Here is a 21842-nt window from a genome sequence, read left to right as displayed (position 1 = left end):
TGTTGGTAATTCTTAAATATAATTTGCAAGAATAAAAGAGGATTTAAATACCCTATTTTAAAATAAATTATTTAATTTATTTTAGGATAATGCTGAGGTGGTATTTTATTCAGAGGATTTAAGATGTATCTTAACATTGGCTAACCTCAAGGACAAAGTTATCTTAGTCTGAAGTCATAGTGAAACAGCAAGGGATAGCACAGGTGGTAGTACCGAACTCTAGAAGATAACTCCTAGAAATAACACTGATACTTTGTGGAAATATTATCACTGTCATATTAATTCAGTTCTTTATGTGACAGAAGATGTCGACATTAGTGAAAAATGAAAGACAGCACTCTCATAAGGAAAACGATACCAAACAGAGTCCACAAATTATTAGCAGGACAATTTCTAAGTGCGTGTCTTGTTTTTAAATTTCCTGCTTTTTTTCTTTTTTTTTTCTCAAATTATCACGAGAGTTAGGTTGCAGTTTATATTTGATGACTGTGGCCTTTTAACTTTTAATGTGAACAGTGTGTGTGCGTGTGTGTGTTTAGGTACGTGACTGACCTTTGACTTAACAGTCTTCTGCCGTTTCCTGTTTGAAATGCGAATTTAACTTTCGCTAAAGCGTTTTGAAAGCAATATTTTATTCATGCGAATTTTTAACTGTCCATACACATATGAAAAGCATGTTTTAAGCCTACTGAAGTCGCCTGAAAAGGAAGGGCAGAAATAGATCCACGAGAAACGAAGAAGCAAAAACGTCCCTATTATTGCCGACTCAGCAAATTCAACGAAACGACCCAGCTGAATGAAGAAATGATGTTATCAGCTAATCCTGTAGAGTACCATTTGGAAATATTCGCTAAAAAAGATATTGCTGTATTCAATCGAAAACCCTATTGCATAGATGGAAAAATACCAAACAAACAGTGGCAATTCTGATAGGCTCATTGATTATAAGAATAATATTTCAGAAAATGAATGCTATTTTAATAGTTTCCGATGATAATTATTTATCGTAAACACAAAACGAGTTTGTGTAGTATTGGAAATCTTTTGGCCCATTTGGTTGTAAAATTGCAAATATGGTACTGATCAATAATTTATTATCAACGAAATTTAGCTTCAGAAATGTCCACATTAAAAATATCTTTTAAGAAAGAAATATTTCAAGTTATTGTTTATGTAGGTTGTGATTCTGACGGCAATAATAGACAAAAATTTTGATTTGTCTTTCCCAGTCAGTTTAATGAGGCTTGTGGAAGCATCAAGTTTTCAGGGGTTGAAAATTATAGTGTGAAGAAAACTGGGCGAAGTGCCAACTTTCAGATTGCTTCGGTTCGTTGATGATTTGAAGAAAACTAGTGAAAAGAACGTTGCAGATTTTATTATATGCTTAAATTATATACTCTATGTTATATACTGTGTGCTTAAATTATAACGAACATTGCAACCAATAATCAAAGGATGCAATTCGATACATTCTTAAGGTTGCTTTATTTATTATTTATTCAAAGATCCTTATCCTTATTAGTCCTTATAAGGACTGGATTAAAGGGGCGAAGCAAGAATGCTTTTCATCTTCCCCGTTATCTGTAGAGGACAGTAGGGATAAGGTGTTATTGAGCTATTAAAGCTCTGATCATGGCAGGAGGATAACAGCATTAGCCGAGCCTCAGTTAGAACTTCATTGGCTATAGCATTGCCATCCATTACCCTCCAAGTATTAATCACCGCATCTCACCATTTTTATCCCGTAAACGGTACTTTTTAATTATTTAATGAAAGAAAGTTTTGAGCACCTGGCTCTCCCTAATTAGGGCTGTGTAGAATTATTTCAATCTGTGATCAGGGCTGCCTTTGGGCGTTTATGTTTCTATCTGTCTTTTTCATCGTAATCTGATGACTCACGAATGAGTTGGTTGGGATGGAGTGATGCCTGAGCAAAGTACTTGGTTGCTATCTGGTGGAGAAACATGGGTATGTCTGGCAGGTTTCTGTCTTGGTGGAGGATAGTGTTCCTTACAAACCATGGGGTATCGAAGATCATTCGGAGGCATTTGGTTTGGATTATTTGTAATCTTTTGATGTTGCCAGGGGAGGTGTGGCCCCATGCTGGTGAACCGTAAGTTAGTGTGGGTTTGGTGATTGCTTTGTATATTCTTAGTTTGTTTTCTGGACTGACTATGCTTCTACGGTTGAGTAGAGGGTAGAGTTGAGCTATTGCTGAGTTAGCTTTGTTGCAGGCATGAGAGATGTGGGAGTTGAAGCTGAGATGGTTATCTAGTTTGATTCTCAGGTATTTTACTTCTTTTTTGCCATGGGATATCAGTATTGAACATCGTGACTGCTCCGTGATGGTTTGCTTTCTTCCTTGTAAAGAGTATGGCCGTGCTCTTATCTGCATTGACGTCTATTCTCCATTTTTGAAATCATTTTTCAAGATTCGTTGCTGCATTTTGTAGTCGTTGTGTGGCTAGGTATGGCCTGAGCGATCTGGCCGGTATCGCATGTCATCTGCATAGAAAGCCATGGTGGTTGATGCTGTGCTTGAGACGTCTGAGATAAAAATGTTGAAGAGCAGCGGCGATAATAGGGAGCCTTGCGGAACAACTGCTGTGATACTTCTTGTAGTGGATCTGAAACAACGGAGTTTCACTTGAAATTTTGGGTCTCAGGTAAGCGTCTATGATTTTGAGGTTTAATGAGTATTTTGCAGTTATTAGTTTGTGGATGAGGCCTTTGTGCCACATTTTATCGAAGGCTTTCGCCACATCCAGGAAGATTGAATCTGTATGTTGTTTCCAATTGAATCCGATAGTTATGTATTCTATAAGTCTGTGGATTTGTTGAGTTGTGCAGTGACCAGTGCGAAAACCAAATTGTTCTTTTTGGATTAGGTCTAGATTGTCCGTTTCGTTTTGTAGACGTTTTAGTATCACTTTTTCAGTGATTTTCCCAAGGCCTGACAAGACGCTGATAGGTCTGTAATTCTGGGGGAACTGAGGTGCTTTCCCCAGTTTGTGGATGAGGATTATATCTGCCAGCTTCCAGCGAGTGGGAAAGTAGTTGAGTCTTAGCATCGCATTGATGATAGCTACTAGATGCATTATTGTTATGTGAGGGGAGTGTTTTTATGATTTTGTTTGAAATCTGATCAGGACCTGGTGCTTTCTTGTTGTTGAGGTTCTTGATGATTTGGTATATTTCCTTTGGCGTAGTGTAGCTTGTGTTGTCACGGCTGGTGGGATGATGAATTGCACAGCGTACTTGCCTGTGGATTTTTTCGATGAAGCGCAAGTCCGCATGAGTGTAGCCTTGTTGAAATTGCAGCTCCAGGGCGTCTGCAAAGGCTTCTGCTTTTTCATCATCTCGGTAGACTATGCCTCTTTCTCCGTGGATTGGTTGTATGTTGGGATGATCGCTGTGTAGGGCTTTAGCCATTTTCCATGATGAGTTATCTTCAGTGTTTAAGGAGCTTAGTTTCCTCTCCCATAGTTGATTCTTATGGTCTTTGATCGCATATTGGACTAGTTTGTTGCCCTGTTTAGCTCTTGTTTATTGGGGTGATAGTGTTGCGTGGTATCGACGTCTGATCCTGATTTTGTTGCGGATAAGCTTTAGAATCTCTTCTGGGAGCAGGTTAGCTTGAGCTGGAGCGGTAACGGTGGAGGCTGTTGCAAGGCCAGTTTGTATTGTACTTTCCAGTTTACTGATCGCTGTGTCTACTTCTTTGGGCGAGGAGATGGTTGGGACAGGGCCTGTGATGTTGCAGAGAGTTGCGTTGAGCTTCTTGAGATTTGTGTAGGATTTGTCCGGGGATGGTTTCTGCTTCCCCGCCTAGGCTAAGCAGAACCGGATTGTAGTCGGAGCTAAGATCATTAACAACCTATAACTGGAATTGGTGCGAGGTGTTCCTGAAAATGGCTATATCCAGCACGTCAGGTTTGCCCAGTGGCCCATAGTGTGATGGTTCAACAGGACCTGCTATGGTGATGTCTCTTTTCATAGCGAATTTGTGTAGGCTCTTCCCATTATTATTGGTGTTTCTACTGTTCCACGCGGGATGTTTTGCGTTTAGGTCTCCCGCCACTATTGTTGCTTTGTTTGTGTCAAGGAGCTGGAAGAGTTCCGAGGGTAGGAGTGGTTTGCCCGGAGGGTTGTAGACTGAATATAGTTTTAGACCTCCTGTGTTGTTGGTGTGTATCTCAATTCCAGTTTCTTCCAGGTTTGTAGTCATGGAGAAGATGATTTGTGTGTTCTTGAGGAATTTGTTGGTGTCGGCCTGATTGGGATTTGTTTTGCTAAAGGCCGTTAACATCTCTCCTAGAGTGGCAGCTAGGATTACTGCGGGGTTTTGGTTGCAAGATGCAGGTTTGTTACTTGTAGAGACCGCAGATCCGCATGATTTCTCGGGAGTAACAGCACGCGTTTTGATTTCTGGTGTGGCTCGCTTCTGAGTGGGCGGGGGTAGTGCCTCTCTAGTCTTCTGCAGGTTAGATGGGTGGAGTGAACATCCTTTACAGGTTAGTTGGCTGAGTGTGAGCCGCCACAGTTTGCACACTTAGCGGGTGTGGTTCGCGGCTTGACGCAAGTGTGCGAGGGATAGTCGTCACCGCACTTGTAATCTGCTTTACATAGTTTTTGTGCATGCCCATATTTTTGACAGCGATGGCATTGACCAGCTGAAGTCTTTCTTCTGAGAGGTTCGGTCTTGATGACTAATTTGCAGACTATTTTAAGGTCATAAATTTCTCTATGGTCTTTACTGATTTCGACTAAGACCAGAGGCATGGGGCGCCTGTCTGCTCGGTACATGCGTGAAATCTTAATTGGCTCAAGGCCTCGTGATCTGAGGTCAGTAGCTATTTCTTCAGCTGGTATGGTTTCAGCCAAACCTCTGATAACTACTTTTAGATTTTTTTTTTCACTCGTAAGCTGAAACGTGTGATATGGGGCATTCAGTTCGTCCATAAGTCTGGTGAGCCGGCGGTAGTCCGAAGCTCCTTCTGGTTGAATCCGGATTCTTTCATCTCTACTCTTGGCTGATGTAAATTTGATGTTTGTGTTCTTCATCGTCTCTGTAATTAAACACCATTTTTCTTTTGTTCTTAAAATTACTGGTGGAATCCTCTCTTTGGGTTGTGCCCTGGAGTAAGTCTCTATTCTTTCATTAGGTTGTGCTGTTAAGTCCATTGGAGCTGTTCTTTCCGAGGGTTGAGGTATTATTTCAGGTTCTGCAACTGGCGACTCCTTCTTGCGCTTCTTTCTGCTGACAACCTCATAGTCTGTAGAGTCATCTGAGTCCACTAGGGGCTGGTGGGTAACTGACGACATAATCTCCCTGGTGTTATCTTGAGAAGTGCTGGGGAGAGGGTCAGGGGATTGGTAGTCCTCTGATTCAACCTCTGTTATTTGGTGTATTGCTACCTTTCCTGGCTATTTTCTTTGAAACAGGCCACCTACATGCTTGAAGACTGCCAATAGCTGTTTGAAGTCTAGCTCATCACATGGAGTGTCCATGATTTGGCTTAATTTGTGATTAAAAGAGAGAGCGGAGGTTGCTCAGGTGTCCCGAGCAACTTGCAAGTAATCCTGTAGCCTTGAGGATCCGCTAGCAAATCCTGTAGCCACTCTCAGGTGTCTACCAGCAATAAAATACAACTAGCTGTCCTACAGTACGGAAAAGGAGTGTCACGAAATCACTTGGCCACAGCTTGAAATCCTACCTCCCTAAATAAAACCATAAATCCACCACTGGTTCTCATTGCGGGTGGAGCCTACCGGCCATTAGACCTCTTGCATGTTTCATGCAGAGGGAGAAGCAGTAGGAAACAAACTGTGTCTGCACCAGTACAATGCGCGTTTCGTTAAAAACCATGTAAACAAATTAATCAGGCTCAGTCTAAAATAATACGTCCGTTCACATTAAAAACTGACCCCAACTCTCACTCACAGATATAATAATAATAATCTACATCAGACATGATCACTAACTTCTAAGATAACAAGCACACACTAAGCAAAAGAGGAGGTAATCATTATTCAAAAATAACACTGAAAATATTTTAATGTTACTATATATAAAAATAAAATTGCTGTATAAATAATTTGAATTAAAATTTAGATATATATTTTGTTTATTTTAATTTTTAATATTTTATTTATTATAATATTTATATAAATTTTTATATTTTTATTGAATTATTTATAATTTAAATAAAAATAGGTTTAAATCCACACTGTAACTCTCTTACATTGCCAAATACTAATGTCTTTTTCAGAGAACGCAGATTTATTTTAGACAATCACGAACTTTTTTTATTTGTGACCTTATTGAACGGGAAACACGATATCAAATAAGATAACTAATTTATCTTCATACAAATATCTTCTTTGTGAAAAATAGCACTCTTCCGATTCTTAAGAGATTTTAATGGCGAAACTGAAAGGCAAAAAACTAAATGGAAATAAATGTGGAAGGGGAGGTAGAAAGGGGATAATTTTGAGTTCACATTAGCCCGATAAAACATCTTCAGAACTTGGAAGAATGATGTTCGTAATCATATTACTGTGTGAGAATGGATCTAGGGTAGGGGGAGGTATCTAGATTCCTTGAGGTGAAATATGGAAGCTCACAAAATAGAAATTAATGACGCCGCCTAGAATGACCCATAAAGGGTATGCAGCAAATTGACTCTTACACAAACAGCGGGAAGATACCGCCAGTTCCTGCCAAGATGTCATTATGGATAAAGTGAGATAGCTGTAGATGGGGGGGGGGAAGGGAATTTCCACTAAGTGAATGTGAGTGGGGTGACTGGAAGGGAAGTCGGGGCAAGTTAGTGGAGACACATAAACAGGATGTGATGATCTTCGGGAAGAGAAGGTTGAGGATTTGGCTCAGAGAATTATTGTTGACTTCAGATATTCGCTTGTTGTATTCTCCTGCATTTTTTCTACAGATTCTCCAACAGTTATAATTACAATTTTCTTCCATAAAGTTTTTACTTCAGTGATCACGATGGAAATCACTATCCCAAATTAGGGATAGTGATTGAAGGGGCGAAGCAAGAATTGAGCTATTAAAGCTCTGATCATGGCAGGACGGTAACAGCAATAGCCGAGCCTCAATTAGAACTTTATTGGCAACAGCATTGCCATCCATTGCCCTCCAAGGGTATTAATCACCACATTTCACGGTCGATTGCTCCTCATCCATCCCAAATTAGTCCTTATAGTCCTTATAAGGACTGGCTTAAAGGGGCGAAGCAAGAATGCTTTTCATCTTCCCCGTTATCTGTAGAGGACAGTGTAGGGATAAGGTGTTATTGAGCTATTAAAGCTCTGATCATGGCAGGAGGGTAACAGCAATAGCCGAGCCTCAGTTAAAGCTTCATTAGCTACAGCATTGCTATCCATTACCCTCCAAGGGTATTGGATTGAGTGAATCAATCACCGACTATGTAAGTAAAGGTGAAATCTCAAAAATACGGACGATCTCTAGGCCACTCCATAGTGGGCGAAAGACCGTCCTAATCTCAGCGTTGGTTCCACTCAGTGACGGGCTCCCCGACCACTGAGCAGAACCGCTCATATTCCGAGGAAAATAATTCACCGGCAAGTACCCCTCAGCGGGCCGTGCCGGAGAACACTTTCCCCGGAGACTCAAAGTGCTCCCTTAGGGCAAAACCTAAGAGAGCGAACTCATTAACCCAGGATAACAGCAACAGCCGAACCTCAGTTAAACTTCATTGGTTCAGCATTGCCATCCGTTACCCTATATGGGCATCTCATATGAAATCAATCACCGACTATGTAAGTAAAGGTGAAATCTCAAAAATACGGACGATCTCTAGGCCACTCCATAGTGGGCGAAAGACCGTCCTAATCTCAGCGTTGGTTCCACTCAGTGACGGGCTCCCCGACCACTGAGCAGAACCGCTCAAATTCCGAGGAAAATAATTCACCGACAAAGCCCCTCAGCGGGCCGTGCCGGAGAACACCTTCCCCGGAGACTCAAAGTGCTCCCTTAAGGCAAAAACCTTAAGAGAGCGAACTCAAAAACTCATCGCCCAAGGGGATAAGAGCAACAGCCGAACCTCAGTTAAACTTCATTGGTACAGCTTTGCGTTGCTATCCATCACCCCCAAGGGCATTAATGGACCAATCACCGCATCTCACGGTCGATTGATTGATCTATCTTGATCATCCCAAATTATCCCCTCTAATGTGACACAAAAGGCAGAACTATAGTATTTATCTTTTGGTGTATCGAAATGTTCTTGTTTAATTGTTCTTGAGAAGCAATTAAATTTAGTTGATTGGAATTATTAGTTTACAAATTATTTATTTTATTACGTGTATAATATGAATTTTGATTTATAAGAGTTCCTGATTGAAATATAGCATTTACCATAACAATACAAGTAGGGTTGACTAATGCTTCATAAATATTTCTTCGTTTGTTTTCCGTAATTTTCGAGGAGTTTGTTTTACGTGTTTGAAACTAATACGATTTCTAAGAAATCCATTCTAAGCTTACCTACTTCCACAGCAAACTAAGTACTTCATTATATAAGAACTATGCATGAAATTATTTTATAATCCAGCTAGTGTTAGTTTTAAAAGAATGGTTATTTTTCCTTTAGTGTGATTTTTATGTTAGTTTTTAGCTGCAATAAGACTTCATGCTGATTTCATGTTTGTAGTTTTGTTTATATTGGAATTTACGTGTAGCCTGATATGAAATCCAGCAAATGTTGAGTTCCATCTATCTTTTCAAGAAAATATATATATTTCTCACACATATTTAATTTAACGACGCTATAATCGAACTTTTTTTATCGAAAAAAAAATGTATTTGTAGTATGAAACAATTAAAACCAAAACATTATTGGACATTTATATTTGAAGAAAAAAATAGGTGTTCTTGAAAACTTAGAACGATTATTATTTCTCGTCATTTCTGTTTAATTTTTTTAACATTCTTCATTGTTATTTATTACTAAATATTTTAGTATTAATAATTGACATTTCTTTTAAGTTTTACTTAAAAGTAAAATCTCATTGCATTTTTAATCACTTCGCAAGTAAAGAAATATGCGCTCAGAAGTAAAAGGGTATGTTAAATAAAATTTATTTATTTTTTATTAAATTATATTTTCTATTACTTTTAAGAAAATAAATATTAAAAGCATATTAAATGTCTTATTAGCTTGTTTTCTTAAAATATTTAAAATAAAATTATATTTTATAACTACACCTTTTCTGAAAATAGTTAAAATCAATACTTCAAAGGAATAAACAAACTTAAATTCAACAGGTCCTTTGACGACCAGCGCCAACGTTTTTTTTCTCTAGAAACAGAAATGAACTCGCCCTGCTGATCACAGTCGATACGTTATACTCAGAAGGATTCTATTTCTTCTAATGATTCCATAGAGATTCTAGATAAAGAATATCCTCTGTTATGGTAATGGTCAGCAGTGAAAAGCTCATCAACTACAACAAAGATTTCGAAAAGAAGTTTCAATGCATCTTACATTAACGAACGCACACATCAAGTTGAGGAACGTTACTTAATTCATTAGACTGCGTGCAGAAGGTCATACTCTGCTGACGTGATCAGGTTGAAGGAAGCCGTTTTCGTAGACGGAGAAAAAGAATTTCTCTGTTAAATCGGGAGTCTGAATAAAAGTTCTCCACTTAAAGGTACTTCCTTGTCTCTTACGCTATTGTCTATTCCCATGGTAACGATAGAAGGTGAAACCCATCCCATTTCTAATCAACTCGCACGTAAAGAAATACGCGTTCAGAAGTAAAAGGATACGCTAAGGTTACCATGGAAGTGCTACTGATTGCTGTGGACGACTACATCTAACACTGAAAGAGTTTCATTAACTGGACAAGGCGCAACCTTTGCCTTCCGAGGTCATTTGCAATGCTATTGCTAAGTTCGAAGAAGGGAAAAATTTTTTTCTTTAGAATGTCACGCTCTGAACGACCTTCAGAAAATTGGCAATAGAGTTACTGATCGAAATTACAGTCTATGAAATCATCAGCGGCTCCATCATATTGGTAATCAATGAAAGGATGTTTGTAACTTATTTTTCAGACTAGGAACAGCTATTTTTGTTAGATATATTTGCAGAAACATTTATACAAGTAAAACTTAAAAGGAAAGTCAAGGATAATAACACACGTGAAATTTTCCAGATAAAATAAATTTCCTCTTAACTATTTTTTTACTAACATAAAATAGTTAAGAGGAATAGTTTTGACAGTTGCAACTAGTATTTGAGACGTGGTTCTATACGTTGTACGTGATTTCTATCCAGGAAGGACTGTAAACCTGTGGTTCATTAGTATCGTGGATAGGCTCCAAGGATTTTTAAATTAATTTTATACAATTTTTTGTATTCTTTTGTTATATTTACTTAGCCTGGAAATTCTTATCTAGAGATCAAACATGGAACGTCTTCAAACTACCAATAAGTGGGACAGCGTGGTCTCGCACCTAGCAAGGAAATCTCTACACTTAAATATAATCATAAACAACGTTGCCTATGGCAGAATTCGAAGCCACAACTTGTTGTTTGGAGAGTGAATACGCTAACTACCCTGTAAACCATTACAAGGAAGCAATGTCTTGAGATTCCTTGACTATGTTCGATATTTAAGCTTTATTTTCTAAATTTATAAACCTTATTTCATATTTTTTTCGTAAAACTCTATAAAAGGCAGTAAACCTATCCTACGCTAGTATACAATAGGTAAATAAACTAAATTATATAAACTAAAGGTTATATAATCCAGAAAACCTATTCTAGAGACCAAATACTGAACTTAATACTTAATACTAATGAAACACAAGCCACTTCAGGCCTCCAATAAGGAGTGATGTTCGCAAACGGAGCGAGGAAATTTATCCACCACTTTATTTTCCATGTTCGTCTTATTAAATAAGAGTAATATATAGTTAAGAAAACTTCAAAGAAGATTTTACAGATATCCTATTGCAACTCCAACAAATGACCTGCAACGTAACATTCAGAATTCTAAAGAATTGAAGATTTCTTATCAGGTGTTGATTAAGGAAATCAACACCTCGAAAATGTAATGAAATTAAAAAGAATATTTCCCATCAGGCATTGCGCAAATATTGATTCTACTGTGAACTACATTCGTCATCATCATATCCGACAAGCCTCTTTATTGGGAAATCTGAACACAACACGTGCCGATTGTGTCCAGCATTGAAGACAGGGCACTTATTTTCTCTTCTGTTGTTCTCACTCACTACCCGAATGTAGGTACCAGCTGTGTACGGCAAATTATCTGTGTGAAAGAAAACTTTTCTGATTTTTGCCGTTCTCCTGGTATTTTCCTACGGATAATGCGTTTCCTGAAGAGCTTTCTTCGTCATGAAAACTTTCGAAGCTGATTTTGAGCCATCAAGAAAAGCGCGTGGATATATCGCAACACTGACAAGTGACGAGTGATCGATCATCAAGTTAGAATGTCGTTGAGATCCATGGATAGTCTGATGAGTGTTTTTTCTTTTCTGTTTTTTTTTTCTTTGAGATATTTTCTGTACCCGTTAAAAGACAGTAAATTATTCTTTTTATAAATTTAATGAAAATCTCTTTTTCACAAATCATCATTACAATGAAATTTATCACGGTAATTTCTGTTGTGCATTGGTTAATGGTATTTTTTTATTTTTTTTAAATTATGTATACCCGACCCATGAAAGTATGTAATCCTGTCATAACCTATCGTACATTAGTAGTCAAGTGGGCGAGTGAGTGTCTAAAGTCCAAACATGGCACTCTACCAGTCCACTTCAGCCTTCCAATTGGCAGGGTGGTGTCAGTCTTACACCGGCAATTAAAAATTATCTACCACTATACCATAGAGCGATTCGAATCATAGCTTACTGATAAAGAGTAGACACGCTTATCACTCGGACAAAACAAGCTGGTAACCATTGATAACGTAATGGAGATTTGGTGCCAATAGTAGTTGATTTTTGCTATCAGCGACGACGACCACTCTATTTATTGGGGGAGTTAAGTGGTTGGCTAGCTTGACAAAATCCCACTTCCGGTCTTTAATTCTTAGTCATGTGTGAACCAATAATAGCTCAATTTATTGATACTTGTCTAAGATCCGTAAGATGCTGTTTTCCTGTTTCCATTATAACCGTAGGATGTACTTACCTCTATCAAATGACGTGCAGCAAACACTTTTACTTCCTAAAGAAGAAAATAGGCGAGCCTTAAGTAGCCTTCTCGTAAGTGCTTTACTATTTCAAAGTGCATTCCAGTCCTATTTGCGCACCAATATGAGGATTTTTCAGTTTCAGTATCGGACTGCAGATACTGAAACTGGAGTTTGGAGTTACTTTTCAAATTCAGATGTTTGATGACTATTCGTGACCGTGCAGTTGACATCATGTCTAAATACTGCGAACGTTTGAGTAGAGTAGAGTTTCCGCATAGGATGCGTAGAACCTTAATCCAATAATTTTCAAACGAAAGTGAATTTATTGATCTCATAAGAAGGTAGAAGGATCTTCCTTAGGTCAAAATAGTTTTTTTTTTTATTCCCACAAAAGTAAAAAAAAAAAAAAACCCAGGAAATCTAGCCTACAGACACACAATCTACAGTTATAGTAGAGCACAGGAGACAAAATTAAGAAACAAGGAGTTAAAGAAAAGAAAACGTGATGCTATATTGAAATCTTGCAACAAAATAAAAGCTCGCCGGATTAAACTAGCGCATGCTTTCTTAGCTCCGGAGTCTCTCCGCGAATTAGTTTCCATAGTATTGATAAATGGTGGTGTAGCCAAAGGCACTCTTAACAGAGGTGTCTCTCTGGACAGTTTGCATGACTGATTATTATTCAGCTGAAAATCGAGTATTTCGCTAAGTTCATACTTAGATTGCATGCCGTGTCATCCTACAGTTGCATTCGGCGTTAAATACTGTTTGAGAAATGGACTCGTTCATTTCAAGCAGGTGTATTACAATATTCTCTCTATTCCCCCCCCCCTTCTCTCTCTCTCTCACTCATATGTTATTCAATCGCTCATAAACTAATATTTAACCGTAAAGTAAATCCGTCAACTGAAAATTTTTGTTTCTAATTACAGTAAATAGATTAGCGGTTTAGGGAAAAGAAATTACTATTGCTAATTTTTTAGGAATGCCTCGTATAATTCCCTCCCCCCTAAAAAAGTTGTTTTAAAAACGGAGTAACTGCGAGAAAAGGAAGCTAATTGACTCAGATAATGACTTAGTTGAATCGTCAACATATGATGGCTATCTAAATCTATGTTAACGAAGCATTAATTATGACAGAATAACTTGGCGTGTGAGATTTGCCTTGTTGTTTTTACGAGAAGAGTGCTAGATACACAAGGAGGGTAAGTGGTAGGTCACAGGTCTCGAAGGTTTTTTTTTTATTTTCTTTCTTTTTTCCGTTTTCTAAAGAGTTATCGCTGTAGCTGACTGTTCTTTCTGATCATTAGTTACAAATAGGAAGCTTTTTATAGCTTTCTATTTTTAAAATAAATAATGTGGCCTTTTAATGAGATATTCCTATGATCTTGTAGCACGGAAGCAACAATTAACGTGCTTAGAAAATTAGAGAAGATTGGATTAAGTGTATGTGTGTGTGTGTGTGTGTGTGTGTGTGTGTGTGTGTGTGTGTGTGTGTGTGTGTGAGAGAGAGAGAGAGAGAGAGAGAGAGAGAGAGAGAGAGAGAGGCGCAAAATAACCTTTACGCGTACTTAAAAGATGAGATGAAGATTTACCAAATTTAAGCTCTCTCAGAAGTCACGATATTGCTTGTAATGGCAGACTTTTCTATGTTTTGCAAATCTCAAACTCATTAGCTTCAATGTACATATTTATCTACATCTTCAATGCAGGAATTCGCAAAGTTGTGACAATAAAATCATTAATGATATTTTCAGTATTCAATCAAAAACACAATGATGAATTGAAATAAAGAAAGGAAATAGATTGTAAAAACTTGAAAATCATCAATAATTCATTCGATTAAGTGCACAAAAGACATTCGCCGATTAATTTACGTTATATACAAACTCCATCTAATTATATTCAGATAATTAACCTCGATTAATTAATAACAAAATATTCACTTTGCTGGTGTACAAATCCTCCGTGTTTAATGTTTTAATTTTCGAATAGATTTTCAAATGTCTTGTTTTGAATGAATTCTAAATTATTTTTAATCCTAGCTATAAGAGGCGAAATTGAATACAATTAATTCGGCACTCAAAATCATCCTTACGTGTATGATTAAAATACGTAGTCCTTATAAGGACTGGCTTAAAGGGCCGAAGCAAGAATGCTTTTCATCTTCCCCGTTATCTGTAGAGGACAGTGTAGGGATGAGGTGTTATTGAGCTATTAAAGCTCTGATCATGGCAGGAGGATAACAGCAATAGCCGAGCCTCAGTTAGGACTTCGTTGGCTACAGCATTGCCATCCGTTACCTTCCCATGGTATATTAATCACCGCATCTCACGGTCGATTCCAGCCCCTCCTCCATTAAAATACGTAATATATTTTTTAAAGCTCTGATCATGGGAAGAGGGTAACAGCAATAGCCGTGTCTCAGTTAGAACTTCATTGGCTACAGCATTGCCATCCATTACCCTCCAAAGGGTATTAATCATTAATCATCGTATCTCACGGTCGATTGATATCAACACCCATCCAACTACGTATGAAAAAAATATTGGAGAAATTGTTAATTTATAAAATTAAATAAATGAATAAACTAAATAGTAAAAATTACATTATAAATTTTATATATATTTAAATATAACTTTTTATATATTTAAAGATAATAAATATGAGCAATAGTTTCAGCAAAAACATTTAAAAAAAGGGATGTGGTTTATGTCGAACATCGAATTATGAATAAAATGCCATTATGGGGTTTACGATTCTGCATGAAAATATTACGGAAACAAATAATTTCAATAAACAAATGAAATCGCCTACCTTTAATATTGTTGCTCAAGTTGAATGTACAAAACTTGAGAATGCCACAAAAGCCTCGGTGCGTACGATGTTTTGAACGATGACACCGATCGAGTTATTGTTCTCTTCAAACACTGAACTCAGCCGCGAACATTTGAGCTTCAGATTGACGAAATAGAGGAAAGCGTTCGAAGAATTCAAGAGGAAGGGGGGGGGGGGTTGTACTCTGCTTTCGCGTGCTCGGTTGCGGTCACGCTTTGGTGTCAATATGTAAGGACCTTGAAGCAAGCCTCTTGCTGCAGTGCCAGTTTTCATTTGCTCGCGCTCTTAGTTCCTCTCGCACGCTCGCTCTGTTTCTTAGCTCGACTCTGTTCCCTCTTGATTCACGATTGGACAGTCGAAGCGGAGCAGGCATGATAGTGTGACGTAATTGTTAGGCGGAGATGAGAGAGCAGTGCAAGATGAAAAAGAAAGAAGAGTTCGGGGCTGTTGGGATGTGAGGATGGTGATGGAAAAAAAAAAAGACTCTAAAGTCCCACTGGAATGTGAAAATGAAGTGAAAAATCTGAATTGGATTATTTGTATTATCTTCGTAAGATAATTCTGTTTAATTGAATTGTGTTTCGAATACGATTGCAAAGATCGACGACATACGAAACCTTTAATGGTAACAAGAAAATGACATTAAAAAATATACCCTTCGTCTCATTTATTTTATTACATAATATTATAAATAATAAACGTAAGTACGCACAAATAACCGCTCATATAGAAATTAAATTAAATATAAAACGACATGTAATAAAAATATAAATATATACATATACATTAATAAATAACGAATCTGCACATAAAATAATAAAAAATATATAACACATAAATAAAATAAAATAAAATAAAATAATATATATATATATAAAAGATATTTAATGACTAACAAACCGAGAATAAGTTAGAAAACTATAATGATACAACTAGTTTCGGCTTATTATGGTTGAATGCCAATGCTCATGAATATATATATATATATATATATATATATATATATATTATAATAATAAATATATAACGTGTAAATAAAATGAAATACAAAATGTATAAATAAAGATATAAAATAAAATTATTTTTAAATGGTGTTTTAATTATATTTTCAAATATAATATGATATATATATATATATGTATATATTTATATATATAATTATACTAGGATCCCCCTAGTATAATATATATGCATAATAAAACTTTTATTTTATATGTTTTATAAATTATCCGTCATTTTTATTATTATTAAATATTATTATTATTATTATATTATATTTATTATTATTAATAAAACGCCCATAATGTATCAATTTTTGATATGGTTACATTATATATAAAATATCTTATTATATTCTATCATATAATATAAATAAAATATATTATATTATATAATGTTATCTACTCTATATTATAAAATGATAAGCTGAAATTGGAAACGGATGTGACGTCGGCTTGAAACGGATGTAGGCTGTAACGTTTTTGTGTAACGTTTTTTGTAACGTTTTTATGTAACGTTTTCGTTTTTTGCAACGTTTCTTTCTTTGTAACGTAACGTTTTTGTCAAGTTATTTGAAACGTTTTAAAACTCAGGGGCTACCCTGAGTGCCGAGTCTTCAAAATTCGAGTCATCAGAATTCAACGAGAACCGGCCTACCAATCCGGAACACGGGGGGGGGGGGGCGTAGTAGACGTCAGGGGGAGGATCCCCCTAGTATAATATAAAATCACATAATATAAACATACACCATTGTATAATATAAATAATCACATAATATACATGATATAATACACATAATGTTATATACTTCCCGTGTAGTGGCCGGGATAAGAATAGCCCAATGTCGTACGAGGCGATTAAAATGGGTATCCTGGGACGGTGTTGGATGGCAGAAGTTCTAACTGAGGCTCGACTATTGCTGTTACCCTCCTGCCATGATCAGAGCTTTATATAGCTCAGTAACACCCTATCCTTCACTGTCCTCTTCAGATAACGGGGAATATGAAAAGCATTCTTGCTTCGCCCCTTTAAGCCAGTCCTTTTAAGGAATGTTATATAATATAAAAAAATAATAATAATTATAATATAATACAAACTTGTGTAATGATTATTCCCCTACACAGTAACCTTATCAGATAGCATGGATTATGAAAGCATTTGCTTCACCCTTATAGACAATAACGTTCTGCGTATGTAGCAATTTTAATTTTCCTAAAGAAATGAAAGAAAAAAAAAAGAAACATTTCAAGAAAATAAAGAGAGTCAAAGGTTTCATTATAACCTTTTAAATATTTCAATGCAGTGCTATCGTCTTTCATATATTTCAAATTTAAAAAATTAATGTTTCTTTTTTTTTTCTAACGGTCTAAATGATATTTTTCTTGAGAATGGTTATTTTTTAATAATTTTAATAACTAATTGGGTTTTTTCTTTTTAATGAGCCTTAATATGATGAGAGACATTTGCGTGGCCTTGGAATGGAAAAACGTGGATGTAATTTCCATTATTAACATGCGCTGAGAAAGTCGCATAAAAGGAAGCAGATAAGAAAAGTGTCACATGGGGATAACCAAGACTTGAGGAATAATTATAGAGATTGTCAACTGCAAGTGAATTCTCCAGTCTCGTATGAACATATAAATTTTATTCTGCACATGACGAGTTCCCCCATTGAAAAAGGCTTGTGAAATTTATCTAATGACAGACTGGACTTGAATAAGATCTCTTCTCCAAGCACTTAAAAAAATCACCTGGCCATGGAGATGTTATTGATATTCGATAAATTGCTGTGAATGTCTACTGATCGATGATTTATGCCTCGCCATTCTCATAAACAAGTCTATTATCTTCTTTTGCCATTCCCTAATCTTTTTTTCGTCACCTGAAATTATTTTGCTCGAAGCCTGCACAACCGCCATGGTTGTCTTCGATTTGTATTAGAACACACAAACTGTCTGATGAGTACACAAATAGGCTCGATGAAATCTGTCAACAAGTTTTTAGTGCCGGAATTCAGACAACGAAAAAAATATTGTTATGTTGCGAATAGACGGAGACCTAACTTTACCACATTTCTGTACAATATTTTTTTTTATGTCTGGTTGGTGGTTTCGACTCTCTAGAGATGCATAAAGTAGAGACGGCGTGAAAGATTTATCAAAAGTTCAACTTTCACCTTTTTTTTTTTTTTTTAATAATCTGACTCTCTGCTACTGGAAAGATCTTTTCTTGACAAATTCCGTACAATTTAATCTAGAAGTGTAGTCAAGAAGTAGTTTTCAAAAAAAAAAAAAAAAAACTCAGAAAAAAAAAAGTATGTGTGATAGTTAGAATTGAAAGTTAAATTTCATACAAATCCAGAACAGTCAACACCAGATATACTCTCTAAAATATCTTACCACTTACAAAATTATATATAGTCTCCGTAACGTTGGTATAGACGAGCCCTTGGCTAGAAAGTTTCGTTTTGTACCGGGTTCGAATTCCGTCTATAACGTGATAAACGTTTATCAGGTCTTTTCAATCAAAGCGATTTATCCGGTCTATTACGAGACCAAAATGAACCCATACAAAAATCTGAATCAGAGCATACTTACTTTTTTATAAAAATATTGAAAAGTTATTGAGAAACAAAAATAGTAAATAAGTGATCTACATAGTCTTATCTTTCGTGTGTATGTATTTACAATGATTATTATGTATAATTTTAGAAAAAAGTTAAAATGCGATGAATTTTGTTTGTATTTATTCGTATTTATAATTTACGTGTAGAAATCGAAAACCGAATAAATAAAGAAATAAATTTTTAAAAATGAATGATACTATGAACTGCATTTTTTAAGGATTCGTAGCATATATAATACATGACAACACAAACGTATATTTTGATAAAATATTTAAAGAAAAAAAAAAGACGCTTGGACAAGATTGTCCTCTCATCAACACGCGCTGAGAAGTCGCGTAAAAGGAAGTAGATAAGAAAAGTGTCACATGGGGATAACCAAGGCATGTTTTCTTCTTTTAAACCAAAGTTATGTTAAAACATTACCAGTAATATTCCACCAGTGCATTAGGCTCGACTGTAACTCAGCCTTAATGGTTTTGTACGGAACGAAATAAGAAAGTGTTTGCCCACTTCTCTTTTATGCAGGAAATGTTTTTTTTTTTTTTTGATTTACATGTATGCCATGCAGATTCCCTCTCTCTCTCTCTCTCTCACTTTTTCATCTTCTATTTCTTATTTATTTCTCACGAGATAAAGATTCCTTTTAGCCATTTAACGAACTTTGCAGTTGCCAATAACAACTGAATACACAATGGAAGTCAAAAGTTTTGATGCATTTTAAACTGTCATCCCTTCTTTTATACTTAATCGTATTATAATAATTGAATTCCTTAAAAAAGATGTTGCCCTAAAATTTTATCTAAATATTTCTACACCTATTAATTCTATAAAAATTATTTATATGTAAGAGTACTCAGCTGCACTAACAAATTGCGGTATATATAATAGAATAGAATATTAACAGAATCCGTTAGACCATATAGAATATATAGATTATAAAAACCATTGTATAAAACACTGAAACAATTTTGAATGGTAAACTGCATTGCATCGTTCCTTCCGGCGGTTTTAGTTCAGAACAGTTTTCTTCGCTGAAGAAGCTTCAATTCACAGGCGACATAAAAACCACAAGCATTTTGTTGTTGCTAAATTTACATCTGTAAGCACATCACTTGATCGCATTGTTCTGTATATCCTTTAGTGATATCGCTATAGAACTAGCTGACAAACTTTTCATGACACTTCATGTAAAATTCTGTGTGAAAATATCCATTAAAATATGTATGGTATTTACTTTATTTGAGAGGCTGCAAAAGTATCTTTTCTAGATAAAATGTTCCATTTTTTGCGATAAAAGAATCCATTTGATAGCGCAAGCGAGATATCGATTTGTTTACTCTTTTTTTTTTTTTTTTTTTGGGTCGAAGGCTGGTGCGAATCTTCAGTTGCCAAAGACATTTCTACTTAGAAAAAAGCCATTTGAAATGAATATGGCACGGCCTCTAACCCTTACATTTAATACAGAAGGCAATCAACAGTTCGGATCATGTTTGCTCACAAAGACAGCAAGGATCACACACACACACACACACACACACACACACACACACACACACACACACACACACACACACACACACACACACACACACACACACACACACACACACACACACACACACACACACACACACACACACAGAGAGAGAGAGAGAGAGAGAGAGAGAGAAGCGCCATTATATAGTTGATTGAAGTTATTGCCAGGTTTCTTATTTTCCATTAGATTCCATGGTTGCTTACAGCCACCATCTATATATTGAAAAATTCATTTTTTTATTCGGAATTTCTTTATTGGGATATGCGAATTCTTCTACTCAATGACTTTACCTACTTGAGGGCCTGCGAACTATTCCCCATGTCTATTTTTTCCGACTGCCAAGAGTATATTATATCCAACTTGAGACGAGGCTTAGAAAATAAGTTTATTTCAAACCTCTGTTATATTATTATTCAATATTTTATTTTATTTTTTATTTATTTATTTTTTTTTGGCTAGATGGGTGAAGCAAGAATGCTTTTCATATTCCCCTTTATCTGTAGTAGAAGGAAATGTATGGATGGGGGTAGTGTTATTGAGCTATAAGCTCTGGTCTTGGCTACAGCACTGCCATCCATTACCCTCCGATTTAATATCATCAATATCACAACATTTCAATAAACACAGTATTGCATGTATTAAATGCAATACTGTGCAATCTACTATTTTAAAAAAAGTCTATGAATTTTTTATTCTACAAAATATTCTGATAACTATTATAATTCTGATACACGTGTTATTATTGTCTACTAAATATTGTCATTATATTATTATAGAGGAAATTACTAGATGTCATTTTAATACATGCAATACTGTATATTATTATAGAGGAAATTACTAGATGTCATTTTAATACATGCAATACTGTATTTATTCAAATGTTGTTTCTAATTTCATTATAATTAAATTAGAAACTAAATTTAATTTCTATATATATTTATTGTATTACACATGACAGATATTTAGGTTTGGCTAATAGAACGTTACAGACAAACACAATCCTTATAAGGACTGGCTTAAAGGGGCGAAGCAAGAATGCTTTTCATATTCCCCGTTATCTGTGGAGGACAGTGTAGGGATAAAGTGTTATTGAGCCATATTTTCCAAACTAATACAAGTAATTTATTAATAAATAAATGGTGTATTTATAAATGCTATTAATAATTTGTTATTTGAAATATAATAATTTATTTTTAATTTATTATTAATATTTATTTATTTAATTTTATTTTAATATATACTTTTTATTACTTTTGTATAAATTGCAATTTAATTTTAAGCTACAGAATGAGCAGTCTTGATAAGGCTGCAGTTTCAATGGACTTCCTACGTACATTCTTCTTATGAAATGAGGAGTCTCCTGCTCAGTGACAGACAACAAAGTCCTGTGAGAAAAATATTAACCTCCAATAAAGGAACTAATAATTCTCGCACGCCAACCAACACTTTCACCCACCATAACTTAGGCAATATTGCTCCTTCGTCTTTAGTTATGGTCAAAAGAAAAAGTTTGAGAACACATTTCTACGCCTAAAATCTAGTGATGAGAACCAGTCCTCTAACATCATACCCAACTTTGGTCATTTCTTTTTCTCTTCTTTTCCCTGCTGTTGTAAAGAATTGCCC

General features: G+C 35.7%; 1 protein-coding gene across 2 annotated transcripts in view; it reads right to left on the bottom strand.

Annotated features, from left to right (window-relative positions):
* Positions 1-15221, bottom strand: part of LOC150110206 (thyrotropin-releasing hormone receptor-like) — a 225053-nt gene extending 209832 nt beyond the window's left edge. For both annotated transcript variants that reach the window (XM_090392201.1, XM_090392203.1), the window contains exon 1: positions 15034-15221. The gene's annotated coding sequence lies outside the window, so the exon portion shown is untranslated. The remainder of the gene's footprint in view (positions 1-15033) is intronic.
* Between the last annotated feature and the right edge of the window lie 6621 nt (positions 15222-21842).

This window comes from Typopeltis vanoorti, chromosome 1 (genome assembly GCF_054136105.1).
Source record: "Typopeltis vanoorti isolate ZY-2024b chromosome 1, IOZ_Tvanoo_1.0, whole genome shotgun sequence".
Classification (NCBI taxonomy): Eukaryota; Metazoa; Arthropoda; class Arachnida; order Uropygi; family Thelyphonidae; genus Typopeltis; species Typopeltis vanoorti.
The sequence above is the reverse complement of the archived record's forward strand: the minus strand, read 5'-3'. Positions and strand labels throughout refer to the sequence as shown.